Consider the following 16,361-nt stretch of genomic DNA (forward strand, 5'->3'; position numbering starts at 1 on the left):
TTGAGAGGCGTTGCTGTTGCTCTTGCTCCCTAGGTGACTTGATGCTGGTATGCTGTGTTTGCATCTCTGCCTTCACCTACTAGGGCCCCAGTCACTGCTGTGAGATCTATGTCCATGCTGCAGCTGCTTTCTAGGCCAGCCTCTGTTCTTTTATGACTCATAGATGGATTAATAGACAGCGCAGCTGCTTTTCTCTCCTACTTTAGTGCAGCATCAGGAGGCACTGCAAATTTCCACGGGCAGAGCTTGACCTGACTCATTTCTGAATCTCCCTAGAGAAATATCATAACCTCTATAGTTTACGCCGGGATACTCTGACTTGAGGAAGTATTGTCTCATTGCGGATATTTTTGAAAAGGGGCATCCAAACATTTTACTTTATTGATTGTAAAATTACACTTCTCTTTGCAACACATTATCTAATACCATCTATAATTATCTGATACATAAATAATGTGTAATTGAAGCCAAAGTTTCATAGAACAGTACTTACCTTTGCTAAATAGCATGTATTCTAATCCAGTCTATTTATTTTAGCTGCCTTCAAAACAAATATAGGCCGTTATCCACTAAATTGGTTTCATGATTCATGAAGACATCCCAACCCACAATTTGAAAATCATTGCACTGGAGCAGTATTGTCCAATAAAAATAGAATGCAACCCACTGAATGTGAACCACCTATGTAATTTTAAATTTTCTAGTAGCCACAAGAAGCAGGTAAAAAAAAGGTAGAATTAATTTGATACTATATTTTATATTCATAAAATATTTTATATAGTTCAAATACTTTTACATGTAACTCATATAAAAATTACCAGTGTGGTAGTTTGCTTCTTTGCGCTGAGTCTCTGAAATCTGCTATGTCGCACTCAGAGTACAGGACTAGGCACATCTCAAGTGCTCAACAGTCCCACATGTCTGGTGGCAACGGAAGTGAACAGGGTAGCTGTAGAGGCACTCAGGAGAATCAAATGCTTGTCAAGGTGAGCACAGGTGGATGAAGTATAGAAGTCTCTCTCCCTTTCTGTCAGTCTCTCTCTCTCTCTCTCTCTCTCTTCCTTCCTTCCTTCCTTCCTTCCTCTTTTTTTTTCCCATTAAGTTTATTGGTACATTTTAGGTATTAAACACAGTTACATTCATCATTGGGATCTTGTACCATTACATGAGTATCTTGGTTCTTTTTTTTTTCCCCTTCCCTTGCCCTCCCTTTACCCCCTCCATCCTTCCCTATTTGCAAAGACTTTGTTGCCATTGTTTTCCTTTTCTCATATTTTTTCTTTTCCCTTTTTTCCCTTCCCTTACCCCCCCCCCCACTTCCCCTGCACCTTTAGACCTTTTCTTCCTGTTACACAATATCAATTATATATTTTTTAAATTACAATATCAAGATCTAGGAGACATTACCACAGATTTTACAGAATTTAAAAGGATAAAGAAAGCATATTACAAAAATCTTTTTAGAAATAAATTTGACAATTTCTAAGAAGTAACTTGGAAGATAAATTAATGAAACTAACTCTGGAGGAAATATAAAATTTGAGTAGCACCTATTAAAGAAAGTATATTCCTAGCTTGAAAACCTACCTATATGACAACAGCAGGCTCATACACATTTTAACTGATAAATTATATCAAACAATTAAAGCGGGAAAAAGAAGGAACACTTCTCCCCTCATTTTAGGAAATCAACATTGTGCTAATCCTAAAACTGGATAAAGATAATAGAAGAAAAAAGTATGAACATAGATAGAAATTTGTTTAACAAAACAAACTTTTAGAAGTCAGATCTGGCAGTATGTAGAAAGTGGTTTTGTTTTGGGATGGCAGTGTTGGTTCAGCATTGGAAGATCCACCCGCAAAAGTCCTCATTTTAACAGAGGAAAGGAAAAAGCCATACGATCCTGTCACTAGTTGGAGAAAAAGTATTGGACTAAATTCTACAGCTGTTTATGGTAAAAGCTATTAGGAGACTAGAAGTAGAACAGAACCATCTCAACAGATTAAAGACATGTACTCCATACTTTCAGCGAGAACACCTTATATGAATGGAGAAGATACAATGCTTTCTCCTTCAGGTGGGGAACAAGGGCAGATATGCTTACTCTTTATCGGTCCATTAAAGTTTGAAACATAGGTCTAAACCAAAATAGTCTGGCAATAAAATGACACAATTAGGATAGGATTGGCAAGGTAGAAGCAAAATCTTTATATGTAGGTGAAATGATCATCTACAGAGAAAATACTAAGAAATCTCTAGGAGCCCCTAGAACTTGTATTTGAATTTAGCAGGATTAGAAAACACAAGGTATATATAAAAATTCAGGTCTGTGTATACTTGCTATAAATGAAGAATTGGATATTGAAATTTAAAAGTTTTGTAGGAGTATAAAGGACCTAGAAAAGTTAAAAACAAAAACAGTGTTGGAAAATGTTTAGTACCTAATTTTAAGACTTCTTCTAAAGCTACAGTAATCAAGGCAGTGTTGGTGTAAGGAAAGACATGTAGATCAGTTGAAACATTATTTAACATTAGCATTTTATAGAATATAAACTCAATTCAAGAGCCGAGGAAGAGATAGTGTTTTCAGCAAATGGCACTAGAACACCTGGTATCCATATATAAACAATTAACCTCAACCCTTTATTTCCATACATGAAAATTACCTGAAGGGATCTGTGAACCTAAAAATGAAAGCCTAAAAGTATAAAACTTTAAGAAGAAATTATAAGGGAAAATGTTTATGAATTCAGGGTAGGCAAGAACTACCTAGGATACAAAAGACATGATGTATAAAAGAAAAAAATTGATATGTGAGATTCCATCAAAATTTAGAACTTTAAATTACATCATTAAAATGAAAAGTAGACCATATTTACAATGCATATAACCTATGAGCAGAATATATAAAGAATTCTTAGAGCTCATTAATAGACAACCCATTTAAAAAGTAGACATAAGAAGATGATAAATAGCCAATACAGCACAAGGAAAGGTGTGCAACTCTAGAATCAGAAAAATACTAATCAGTACAATAACAAGATTGAATTATACACTCATTAGGGAGATGAAGTTAAAAGTTTTAAAAGCCTTGTCATGACTTTTTCTTTTTGTTGGATTCTCCCCCTTTGTTTTTAATTTGTCATGCCCAATGGATTCATTCTGCTTGATTTCCTGGGGTTGTGATCCTCATTGTTTTTTCCTAGGGTATTGTCTAAAATTTTTCGGAGTGCCAGTTTGATATTCATGAAGTTCCTGAGGTGCTCTTTATCATGAAAGTATCTTATTTCTCCATCCATTTTGAAAGATAGTTTTGCAGGGTACATCAATCTAGGTTGGAGGCTGTTTTCCTTTAAGGCTTGAAATATATCATTCCAAGGTCTTCTTGCCTTGAGGGTTTGCATTGAGAAGTCTGCTGTGATTCTGATGGGCTTTCCTTTGTATGTGATTTGTTTCTTTTCTCTCACTGCTTGTAGAATTTTGTTCTTCTGTTGGATTTCTGGAATCCTAACTATTATATGCCTCTGTGTAGATTTTTTTGATTAAGGCTAGTTGGAGTCCTATATGCCTCACTTATCTGTATGTCAAGTTCTTTTCCCCTGCTTGGGAAGTTTTCCGCCATCACTTCTGTGAATACTTTTTTGATGTCATCTGTGCTCTCTCCTCTTTCTTCATTGACTCCAATCAGTCTTATGTTATTCTTCTTTGCATCAACTAGCAGCTGCTGGATTGATTTCTCATGTTCCCTCACAATTTTAAAGCAATTTTTCTTTTCCTCCTCACTAATTGCAATCTTTTCTTCTTTATCTGAAATTCTATCCTCACATTGGTTCATTCTGCTGTGCAGACTTTCCATGGAGTTTTTAATCTCCTGGAAATCTGTTTGCATCTGTTTTATGGATTCCATTTGTTTCCTATGTTGGGATTCCATCATGTTCCTCAGATCCTCTATTTTTTTTATCTGTATCCTCTCTAGATTTATTAATCATGTCTTGCACCATGAGTAAAATCTTTGCTGTTATCTGAGTAATTATTTCTGATTTCATTTTTCCCAGATCCTCTTTTGTTGCCAGTTCAGAGAGTCCAGGTGGTTGAGTATCAGATTGTTCCATTTCGTTTCCCTTTGGGGTTGCTGTAGGTGATTCAGAAGTCTGTTTTTCAGGCTTGTTTATGTGTCTTCTCATTTCTATGGTGGGTGGGGGTGTGCTTCTGGTGCCCAAGCGGCTCGCCTTCTCTGCCCTAGGAGCTTGGGATGGCAGCGGGGCAGCTTCCTTCCAGGTTCTGGGACCGGCTCAGCTTTTCTGCCCTAGGAGCTTAAGATGGCAGCCAGGGGAGCTTCCTTCTGGGTTCTGGGACCGGCTCACCTTCTCTCCTTTCTCTCTTTTTTTTTTAAAGCTGCATTTCCCAGGCATCTCTGCCCCAACAAGAAATTCATTACGGCAGAATGAACTTTGGATGGCTGTCTGGATTTATTCATAAAATCTTATCTTTTCTTGCAGCTTTGAGGTATGTCAAGGGGAAGGTTAAGGAGAAGGTTATTCTCTTCTTTAGTAAACCTTGAGATGTCTATGTTAATGAATTCAACAAACAACATTTGGGCAGCTGCTGTGTACCAGGAGTAAACCAATGAGTTGGCATCTAAGTGTTTTTTGAGGGAAACTTCTGCTCAGCACTACTTTGAGGGGTTGTCCTTCCTTTGTCTTTGTAGCCTTTATTTAACTCTTTCTATGCTAGGAGACTTGTCAATCCCTTAATACTCACCAGTGATGAAACTGCCCTACTTACGGTGTAAGTTAGGGAGAGAAACAGATGAGAGAACTGAAGTGAACTCGTGACATGCTTCAAAACCTGCCAAGTTTGTTATTGTTGGTGGTGACAGGACTTGCAGCTAACATTTATATTAAGACTTTAGAATTAAAACTTGCTTTAGAATTAAATACATTATGAGATTTAATTTTCTGAGCAACCCTGGATGTTGTAATTATTATCATCTTCATTTTATGTATGAGGAAACTAAGGCTCAGGAAGGTTAAGTAAATTGTTCAAGATCATGCATTTGTTCAAATCAATGTATATTTTCTGACACCTACCAGGCACAATGCTATATGTTGGTTATATAATATAACAAGAAATAAAGTTCTAGCTTTTGAACTCAAAGGCAAACATCTTTTTTAAATTTCGAGTTTTTCTTTGATACCACACTATTCTTATTTCATATGAGTAGAAATGTTCACCATCTACACTTAGTTTGTTCCTGGTTTGATTTGATTCTTATGTCTATAATCTATCTCCAATTATTTGAACAACTAACTGGATATTCAGGAGCGGAATTATTAGAATTTAGATCTAAAATATCCCCTGGAAGTCTCATGTATTTGGCAGGTGATTGGATAATGGGAGCATGAGATTCACCAGTGGAATCCACTGATGAGTTCATAGCTGAATGTGTTGTTAGGAAGTGGGGCCTGGCTGGAGGTGAGTCTTTGGGATGTGACCCGAAGGGATATGTTCTTGTCCATTGGCTTCTCTTTTTTCCCCTGTGCTTCCTGGCTGCTATGGGATGAGTAGCAGTCTACCACCAGACCCTTCTACCATGGTCCTTTTGCCTCAAAGCCAACCAACTTTATACTGAGCCTACTGGAAACTGTGAGCCAAATGAACTTCTCCTTTAAGTTGTGGGTGGTGGATATTTTGTTCCCAGTGGTGGCAAACTGACTGATACAAGAGCCCACTCTGCTTTCTATGTTTACAAATCCCCTATAAACTCACTTAATACCTGAAAAATTGGACAACTTTCCTTTGGATATTAAGTAAGCTAGTTACACTTATATTGATCTAAATAAAGCAGAAAGCTGAATCTAGGATTCAAGATTCTCATCTTTCAGAAATCCTAATCCTTCAATTTTTATAGCTGAGCCCTCAGAAGCATATTTTCTAGAATATTCTATGATGTGGGCTGTTAACAGAAGCTAAATAGAGAAAAAGTGTCTGAGGGAAGTTCCTGTGTCAAATAAATTCCAGAATCTTAGAATTAAACAGAGTTCAATAGATTTTTAAATAGAAGAAATTTGCAGAGCCCTTAACACGCAAATGTGATTTGTGAATCATCAAGATAGATATAGATGTGGATGTAAATATAGATTTAGGATAGATATATAGATGAAGATGCAGATTATAAATATACAGAGAAAGGAAAGGCAGCACTATGCATTGGTTAAGTGAATGGATTCTAGATTTGAACTGCAGAGTGAACCTGGTCCCAACACTTGGTAGTTCAGTGACCTATCTTGCTTCAGTTTCTTTATCTGTAAAATGGGTTTAATAGTAGAGTCACATTTTCAGTGGGTACAGACTCCAAAGCATGGTGTCAGAGAACAGCATGTAGGGAATCACCTTCAACTTTTATTTGACAGGTGAGAAAATGATCTTGACTCTTAGTGGCAGAACTGAGATTCGAATGTAAGTCTCCTGATTCCTGGTTTCATGCTCTTTCCACTGCATAATCCACCTCCCTTGATGCTGGTGAGTACTTTTTCTTTCCATCTGAATAATCCTTCAATTTTTTTATTTCATTTTTTATTGTCTTTAGATAAAATTTGTTTGTACATGTTACATAGATAAGAGGGCAGAGTGAAATGTCAGTACTTTGAGAAAGATGATTACTGCAGTAATGGTTTCTTTCATGCTTTGTAGTAAAAATATAATTTTATAAGGAAGGGAAATTTGGTGTTAATTTTACTCCAAGTATTTTGAAGTCTCTCTGGGGTCCAATTTGGGCATCCTCGTTTTGTGTGTGTGTGTGTGTGTGTGTGTGTGTGTGTGTGTACATGGACTGGGGAGGCATTGGATCTCATCATCTGCTTTTTTCTTCAGAGTACCTGTTCCAGGAATACAGCCCTTCACAACTCCCCACAGGACCAGGGAGTAGCCTGCATTCTGCATAATCGTCTGCATGACATTCAGTATCAGACATCCTGAAATCTGCCTTTTCATTTGGAGACTCTATCAAATGGACCTTTTGGTGGGGGGATAAATCAATTAGGAGAAACATCAGAACCTAAACTTTTCCTTGGAAACTTTTATATAAATTTGCTATTTAAAAAATTATTTAGATTTGTGTCTCAACTATTTGATGTTGACAAACAGTAGATGTTTTCTAATATTTATCTAACAAGAACTATTGAGTGCTTACCATATGCAGAGTACAATGTGTCTGGTGCTGATGTAAATGGAAAAATGTATTTAAGACCACAATCTCTGTTCTACACAAGCTTAAATTCCGAGGTGATGGCCATGGGCAACATTCTCCCTTTTCCTCTTCTTCTCCTTCCATGGAGGAGTTGAACTAGCATCTATTCAGTGGTTTAGGTTCTAGGAAGGTCCAGAATAAAGATACTCTCATTAATGTGGGCAGTTTTCCTCCCAGGTGGCCAGGAAATCATCTCTGGTGATGAAGCTTCTCTTATAATGGGGCCAGGCCTCTGGCAAAGGAGGAAGATCTAATGCTTTCAGCATAACCTCAGAGGGGAGTGGTAGCTATGGTGATTGTCTTCTGTTTGCTAAAGGCTTGGAACAAAAGCTGAGAAAAACAAATATCTGTCTTGTTGAGAGGTGATTACTTCACAAGTAACCTAGTAAGGGGATCAGCCAGTCCTCAGTTCTCATAAGGGGACCTACATTCCTTTTGCTGGTAGACTATACTTTGTCACTCTCTCTCCAGGCTGGCAATGGGGGTGATGGCTCATGTGTCTTCTGCCAAGGCTTAAGGTATGTTTGCTATAATTGGCAAGATCCAAGAAAGAATCATGCATGATCTCCTCCAATGGGGAGGGATGGAGAGTGGGTGGGGTTGCTGCCTGGAAGGCTTAAAGCAACGGCCACAGTTTGCAGGCAGAAGGGTCATCAACAGAGAATACTGTTGCAGAAGCTGGTCTGATAGAGGCTGCCTAAATTAGCAGCAATGTCAACACTCGTGATATACTTGGCCCAATGGTAAAGAACTCTGAGCACTGATCTGGCAAAAGCAGATGGTCAGAGGTAGCCCAAAGACAGAGGGACCTGGCTGATCCCCCTTTCTAGGCATGAAGGGAAGAATCTGGAACACCTGTGGTTACTCGTAGAAACAGGGAGCCCCATAGCTGGAAGGCACAGAAGAAAACCCTCAGCTCCAGAAAGAGAAAGTCAAAACTTGCTTGGGTAGCACAAGTCGCTCCTAAAGATGGAAAATGCAGGCACCCTGCAACGCCTGAGACACATTTTCTTTTTGCTTTTTTACATAGCTTTCTTAATTTTTCATTTTTAAATTTCTCATTCTCTTTCCTACTCTTCTTTCTTTCTTCCCTTCTTTCCTTTCCCTCCTTTCTTTCCTTTTTCTTCCTTCTTCAGTCTTTCTTTGCTTCTTTCTCTCAGAACTTCCATTCGTCAGGGCTTATACCACTTCCTGGGTCTGTGCTGTTATTTTAGGTTCTATGGTATCAGATTAGGGGCCTAAGAGCCTCTACTCTTTATGTGATTATAGCCTAACAGGAGCCATGACATGCCAATATGCATTCTCCTCTTTTCTCTTTGTGGTAGACACATAATATTATTTGGGGCCATATTGCTTCCAATTAAAAGACAACCTTTTTCACAGAACTACTATAGACAAAATGGCCATACTTGCAAAAATGATATATGGATTTAATGCAATCCCAATCAAAATACCAACAGATTTCCTCACAGAACTAGAGAAAACAATCCTAAAATTCATTTGGAGCCAGAAGAGAAATAGAACAGGAAAAGAAATCCTGGATAACAAAAGCAAAGCAGGAGGCATCACAATCCTAGATTTGAAGTTATATTACAAAGCAACCATGATAAAAACAGCATGGTACTGGCTCAAAAACAGATATGTGGATAAATGAAGTAGAATAGAGGAAGCAGAAACAACTCCAAGCGTATTCAGCTATTTGATCTTTGACAAAGGGGCCAAAAACATACACTGGAGGAAAGATAGCCTCTACAATAAATGGTGGTGGGAAAATTGGTTACAATATTCAGAAGACCTAATCTAGACCCATGTATCTCACCATGTACTACGCTAAAGTAAAAATGGATTGAAGATTTAAATGTTAAATCAGAAACACTTAATGTGCTGGAAGATAAAATAGGTAAAACCCTTGCAGTCAATAGGGTAGGCAAGGAGTTTCTGAGCAGAGCCTCAGTGGCACAAGAAATAGTACCAAAAATCAACAAATGGCTTCACATCAAATTAAAAGCTTTGGCACAGCAAAGGAAACCACCAATGGAGTGAATAGAAAATCTACAGAATGGGATAAGATTTTTGCCAACTATTCCTCAGACATAGGACTAATATTTAGAATATGTAAAGAACTAAAAAAAATGAGACCCCTCAAATTTAAAGACCCAATCAAAAAATTGGCAAGTGAAACAAATAGATACTTCTCGGAAAAAGAAATACAAATGTCCAATGAACACATGAAAAAATTTTCAACATCACTGGCTATTATGGAATGCAAATTAAAACAACACTGAGTATATTTTACTCCAGAAAGTGGCTGGGATCAAAACTCAAATAACAGCAAATCCTGGTGAGGCTTTTGGGAAAAAACCTTTCTACATTGTTGGTGGGAAGGTAGACTAGTACAACCACTGTAGAAATAAGTATGGAGAAGCCTCAGAAAACTAAAACTAGAAATTCCATTAGACCAAGCTATTTCCCTTCTGGGTATCTACCTAGAAGAGTTAAAGACATCATATTACAGTGATACATGCATACCCATGTTTATACTAGCACAATTCATAATAGCTAAATCTTGGAAGCAGCCTGTATGTCCATCAACGGATGAATGGATTTAAAAAAATGTGACGTTGTACACAATGGAGTAATACTGTGCTATAAAGAAGGATAAACTTGAGTCATTTGTAGGAAAAATGGATGCATCTTGGGACCATAATGTTAAGTGAAATAAATCAGGCATAAAAGCTTAAATATTGCATGGTTTCTCTTAAATGATAAACCCCAAATATAAATAAAGAGCAAAATGAAAGAGATAATAGGAAGTCAGAAGATGTATTTTTTTTTCTAAAGGGGAAGGGGGTCAAAAGATGGAGGGAGGGGTCAGAAGGAAGAGGGGATAAAAAGAATGGAGGTGCGTTATGTCCATGTACCAACTCCCCACAAGGGATGCAATTGTTATGTACTGCAAACGTGTGGCAATGAAAAAATTGAATCTAAAGAAAAAGACTACTTCTCTCAGTCTTTCTTATTGGGAGTGGCCAAGTGATCAATCAAGGTAGGGCTAGTGAAATATAAGTAGAGGCTTATATAGGACTCTGGCAAAGTTGCATATAGGAAGCTGAACAGCTAGAATTGCGTTCTTTTTGTCCTGCTTTCCTCCTTCCCATTGGCTGAGCATGGGAGTGATGTCTGGAGCCGTGGGTCTGAAGCTGGCGTGGACCATACGGTAAGCCTGAAGATGGAAACTACACAATGCAAAGAAAAGAGAGAAGACAGCAGGAGCCTGAACTCATAACACTCTTTCACAATATCAGCTCTGACCTGGGTACAACTGGACTTCTTACAAATGAGAAAGGAATAAATGTCTATGTTGTCTAGGCCATTGCTATTTCTAGCCTCACTATTATAGAAGAGCTCAGCCCTCAGTGATCTACTGACCTCATCCAAATGTATTTCATATGCTGTGCGATTCCCTCCTAGATCATTGACGCTTCATCTTCTCTATCAGGAGGATGTGGTGCCTTGAGGGCAGCCTGAGAACTGTCATGTCAATGGCACATCACAAGCAACATAGTAGTATCCCGGAGACCACTTTCTATCCAGCAAACTCATCACAGGCTCCGTGTGGGACCTGGAGGAGTTTGGAGCTGCAGTGGCTGGGCGGAGGGCCTGAGTCTCTAGTATTCATAGTGGTCTTCTGTAGAAGTGGTGTTTGGGGAGGCAAAGGCAATCTGTCTGATGCTGTCAAATGCTGTCCAGGAGCCTGGGCAAGGCAACAATTTATGAGGTGCCTTTGACATTGAGTGTAAGGGAAGGCTTCATCAAACAGATTTTGCTCACTGTGTTGTGTGTATATTCACAAAGTAATTTACAGTTCCCTTGGAAACATGGAAGAGTGTGGGTCTAAATTTAGAGTGTTCATTCTGAGGCGATGTAACAAGTTCAAAGCATATTCAGAAAGAAGAAATGTGGGACAGTTCACCCATAAATCTATAAACATCAAGCTCATCTATTGGGTCATGGAGACGATGGTTGCTTGCAGCAGGAGGTCAGGAAAGAAGCAGAAGGGAGGTGGCCATTTCTCTGCATGCTCTAGGAGCTCTAGTCCTCAGCGCATCAGCTTTCTGGTTTACTCCTTTGTCTTTTCAGTTGTGTGAGGCCCCATGACACTTGCCATCTGTCTTCTGTTAAATTTTCTTGCAAAGTGTCACAGTGTGTGGTCCCAGGGAACCAGCATGAGAAGTTCTCAGGATGCAGCCAGATTGTATTTTCGAAATTCATCCACATGCTGGTTCCCAGGAAGGTCCTGGCAGCCTGTGAGGTAACGCGCATCCATTTCCAGACAGCAAGTGTGAGGCAGAGCACGGAAAGCGGAGACTCCAGATAAGCTCCACCTTTTATCATGCCAGCATATAGGCTGTCGACTGTCCCTGGGAGCAATGTTTTTTCCCTGGATTTGACGACTGATGCTTTCTTGCCTAGATTGGATCTGACTATTCCAATAGCTCTTGTACCACTCCCACGACTCCCTACCAGCCATCCTCTACCAGCCAGGGATAATCTGGCAACACAGCACTCCATCCCTCCCTGACAGCACTGTAGCTGCTCCAGACATCCCTGCTGAACGGTGACATTGTGACTTCCCTGCTATTTGGCCAGCAGTGAGCATACTGCCCATTTATATTCAAGAGGAGTTTATTGAGTTTCTGAGCAAATGCTACCATCTTGCAATCTTGATATGTCTCCCTCCCATCTCTATTCCAAGCTTATTAACTTGACAATGAAGGTGCTTTGCGGGATGACTATTTAATTTTCAACCTCATCTTTCATGCCCCTGGCCTCTTGATTCATGCTTCAGAGCAAGGATACATTGTCCTACTGGTTCTGGTTCCTACTGTGTTTTGGTTCATACTGTGGGATTTCTGAATTCTCTAAATTTGCTTTTGTTGCTCCTTTGCCCTTCTTTCTTACTTCCCTACACACTCTTGCTGTACCACATACACCTTATTTAACTCACTTCTTCTCAATTTTAAGACTCATATTACCTCTTCCAGGAAGTTTTCTGTGATCCTTCCCAAGCTGCAGTAATTGTGCCCCCTTTTCACTCCCAGCTAGCTCTCTGTCATTGCTCTTTCTACATTGCCTCATGAGTGTATTTTTATATTTCTGTCTTCTCTGCTAGAAATTGAGCTTGTTAAAGGCAAGCACTGAGCTTTTAATTCCATTTACTCAACACATATTATTGAGTGTGTTTTAAGCCATGTGGATACTTCAATGAATAAAGTAGCTCCCCAGAAGTTTACATTCTAATGGAAGAAGAGAAAAGTGTATTAACTAAGGGTAAGCAGGATAAAGGAAATTAAAACAGAGTAAATATGGACAGTAAAGCAGTGCTGATGAGGAAATATTTAAGCAGAGACTTGTAGGAAGTGAGAGAATAAACCAGACAGTCATCTAGAGGAGAAATCTTCCAGACACAAAAAACAGCAAGTGCAAAGACTCTAAGAGGGAGTGATGTTTGGAATAGTCCAAGATAGTCGGGAGGTAGGTAAGTGAGGGGGAAAGCAACACAAGGCAAGTTCAGAGAGTTGTCTGAGGGCTGTGCTAACTACACAGGACTTTGGAAGTCATAAGGAGAACTTCAGTTTTTCTCAGAGTAGAACAGGAGACTATTGGAGCAGAGGAAGAAATGATTTTACTTGTGTTTTGATAGCTCAGTCTGGCTGCTGATAGAGAATGGTCTCAGGAGTGTGTGTGGGGGCGGAGTTCAAGTTTGAAGTAGGAAGACCAGTTAGGAAGCTGTTGAATGGGATAATCAAGGAATGATGGCACCTTAGACCAGGGTGCGGAGTGGAAGAATAGATGCATTGTGGTCATATTCTGGATACATTTTGAGGGACGAACTGAGACTCACTGATGGGTTGAATATAGGAGGTGAAAAATGGAGGAAAGCATGGTACCCAAAAGTTCGATCTGTTCAAACGAAAGATTGGCCTTGCATTAACTAAGGTGGCCAAGATGGGGGAGGATCTGGCTTAGAAGAGGGGGTAAGTAAGGGCTCAACTGGAGATATATGGAATTAAGAGATAACTGTTAGGACACCAGAAGTTATTCTGAGGAAAGTGTGAGATGTATGAATCTGGAATTTAAGGGAGAATTTGGGTTGGAGACACATTTGGGAGTCATTGGTGAATATTCATGGAAATGAGCAGGTTAAGTGTAGGAAAATAAAAGGATTTCAATGGCTGATCTCTTTGCGCACCAAAGTTTAGAGATTCAGTTAATGAAGAGGAGGTACCAAAGAAGAAAGAAGAGCAGCACTTGCTAAGTAGAAGGAAGAACTGACAATGGGTTTTTAGATGCCGAATGAAAATGCTCAAGGAGGGAGGAGGATTCACCTGTGGTAAGAGCTGCAGTTACATCCGGAAGATCAGGACTGAGAAGTGACCACTGGATTTGGTAGTGCAAAAGTCATAAGAGATTTCAGAGCAGAGCAAAATAGATGATGCAGGGTAGAGAGGATATTTGCTGGACTAAGGTCTTTGAATAGGTGAAAGAGAACAGGATCCAGTATTCAAATGGGAGGAGCTGATTTTAGCTAAGTGCTTAGTCACCAAGGGAAGGCAGAGTGTGTATGGCTATAAAAGCAAACTAGTTGGTAGATGGTAAAGTGGGAGTGGACATAACTACTCCTGATTGCTTCCATTTCTCAAAGAAATAAGAAGTCAGGCCATCAGCTGAGAAGAAAAGTGAGCACATATCTCATATTCACCTCTGTGATCCCAGGAACTAACATGGCACCTGGCATTAACAGAGCCTGGGAAGTGAATGAACTGAAGCTCTGCAAAATGATTTGACCTTATGTTTTTTGTTTTTTAATGTGGTTTTCAGATAATGTAACTTCTTTCTAATTTTGAGCTGTTTATGTGTTCAGAATACTTGTTCTAATTGTGCAAGAAGACGAGAGATGATACTATGGTAGAAAAGAACCTGATTTTGTTTAAAATATGTAATAGCTGAATATCTGCATGTTGTGTGCACGTATGTGTGCATTTGTGTGTATGTTACCTGTACATACTTTAAAACGTTAAGCCAAAGTAAAGACTGTGAGAAGCCAGGTCTCTGGGGGACCAGGGGAGGTGATGAGGTGGTGAGGGTCTCTAGGCCACCTCTCTAGTTATGTGAAAGAAATGACTGCACCCATATTCCCAGTCCTGAAACGGTCCTGGTTAGAACTGTGCCCTGTGCTCCCTTCTTAGCTGATGATTCCTCACCAGCCTTTTCTCGGTTGCTCATACCACTGAGAGAAGAACATGAGGAAAGGTTTGAAAAAAAATCTAAAAACTCAAGCAGTGGAGGCTAGATAAGCAAGAAAGAAGAGTGTGAATTACCAAACACAGAATTAAAAAGTTATATAGAAGCATGGCATATTCTGCTTTTGGAAGTCTTCCCAGCCCAGATCTAGCTGCAGTGGGAACAGAAGGGGCAAAGCTGGCATCTGTTGACGGTGGATTCTCTGGGATGCTGTGGCCTCACTCTGCAGAGTGGCTGCGTGTTTATCTTCACCCAATTGGGAGCTCTGGGGAAAGACAGCGAATATTCGATGTAGTCAATTTGAGTTTGGCTCATTGACCTCCTTTTATTTTTTATTTTTTTGGTACCGGGGATTGAACTCGGGTCCTTGCGCTTGCGCAGCAGGCTGTGAAACCACTGAGCTAAATCCCCAGCCAACCTCCTTTTATTACAACTGATTTTTCCCTTGGTTTTTCTTCCCCAACTCCATCTCCATCTTCAAGCAATTTGTAGAATTCACTGTGAAAAGCCGCCAACAAGACGTGTAAAGCAGCCTCGTAAATTAGAACAAGACAACTCCCGTCAGTCTGATTTAGAGCCACAAAAGTGGTCGGGGACTTAAGCAGCAATAAGACGAAAGTGACTAAAAGCAGAGTGGCCCTGAGACGAAGCCTGAGGAGAGGCTGTAGACTGGGAGGGAGATGGGTTGCAACATTGGTGTGGACTCCTAGGGTTCTGCAATGGTATTGACTGGCTCATTGGGATATTTAGAGTGGGAAGGTGGTCTCAGGGCTGACTGGATAGGTGAGGAGAGGTTGTGTTGGGAGTCTCTGAACCATGACTACATGCATTACTCTAATGAGGTAGATGCACACAGAGCAGAGAGACGGAAGAGAAGAGGAGAAAAACTTGCCCACATCTGCCTTGGCATGCCTCAGCCATTAGCTCTTCTGTTTCCAAACATTAAAGTATAATAAATGTGAAGAGTCCTGTCCTCTGCCCCAGATCATATTTATTCAAATCAGCCAGAACAAGTTTCTAAAAGCAAATGTCAACATGACAGAAAGATGAACGAATACGAGAAAATGTGGTCCTGAAACAACTCCAACACAGGTTAAGATGCTTATAGACAACTGGTGTATTTCCAGACTCTGCAAATTTACTTACGTTGTATGCTTGTTATGAAATCTCCAGCCCTTTCCAAGTGTTCAGTGCTGGTTTGGTTTTTAAGTGTGAAATGAGTTGTAAAGATAGTAACATATTCACCCATGTATATTTACAACACATTCCTGCAGGCAACTTGTAGCTCAATGGGACATTTACTCCACAGTGTATTTTTCAATAATATTACATGCATTAATAAAGATAATTTAGAAAAAGCCCCGTGACTGTTTGCCAATTGTCAGAGTAATAAAATGCCTTTATATTATGCTGCAATAGAAAAACTGTGCCCTTTTGCTTGATTAAGTTAAGTCCCTCTGGCATTTACAACTAAATATTTGTGTGTCACTTTATTGCCATCTTATTTTAATTTGCACTATCAATTTTCTGTCTCTGGGAGGCACCACCCTTAGCGTTTTGGAGAAGGCCACTGTTCTCTGTATGGTAGGAGTTTCAGGGGCGTGAGTGCTGGCCTACAGCTTTCTTCTCCATCAAGTGCTCATGATTCTTAATCTGTGTCCTGAGAATTCCACGTCAAGCATTTACTGATGACCTACTGTGTGCTGAGGTCTATGGATGGGATTGTGCAGAGATACAGAAGTCTGGGGGAAGAAGTTTTAAAAAGCTTTGCTAAGGGTCTGGGTAGAGATATATCTTGATTCTTAT

General features: G+C 39.7%; 1 protein-coding gene and 1 long non-coding RNA gene across 8 annotated transcripts in view; one reads left to right on the top strand and one right to left on the bottom strand.

The window, feature by feature from the left end:
• LOC110350904 (uncharacterized) overlaps nucleotides 1–16,010 on the top strand; it is a 79,080-nt gene extending 63,070 nt beyond the window's left edge. The window contains exons 2-3 of the long non-coding RNA XR_002397839.2: nucleotides 6,415–6,523; nucleotides 6,875–16,010. This is a non-coding gene — a long non-coding RNA (uncharacterized LOC110350904). The remainder of the gene's footprint in view (nucleotides 1–6,414; nucleotides 6,524–6,874) is intronic.
• The window catches only part of Tnr (tenascin R), a 434,816-nt gene that overhangs the window by 106,244 nt on the left and 312,211 nt on the right, over nucleotides 1–16,361 (bottom strand). The gene's annotated exons all lie outside the window — the stretch shown is intronic.

This window comes from Heterocephalus glaber, unplaced genomic scaffold, assembly GCF_053883595.1.
Source record: "Heterocephalus glaber isolate CG9 unplaced genomic scaffold, H.glaber_assembly_v1.0 deba00001600, whole genome shotgun sequence".
Classification (NCBI taxonomy): domain Eukaryota; kingdom Metazoa; phylum Chordata; class Mammalia; order Rodentia; family Bathyergidae; genus Heterocephalus; species Heterocephalus glaber.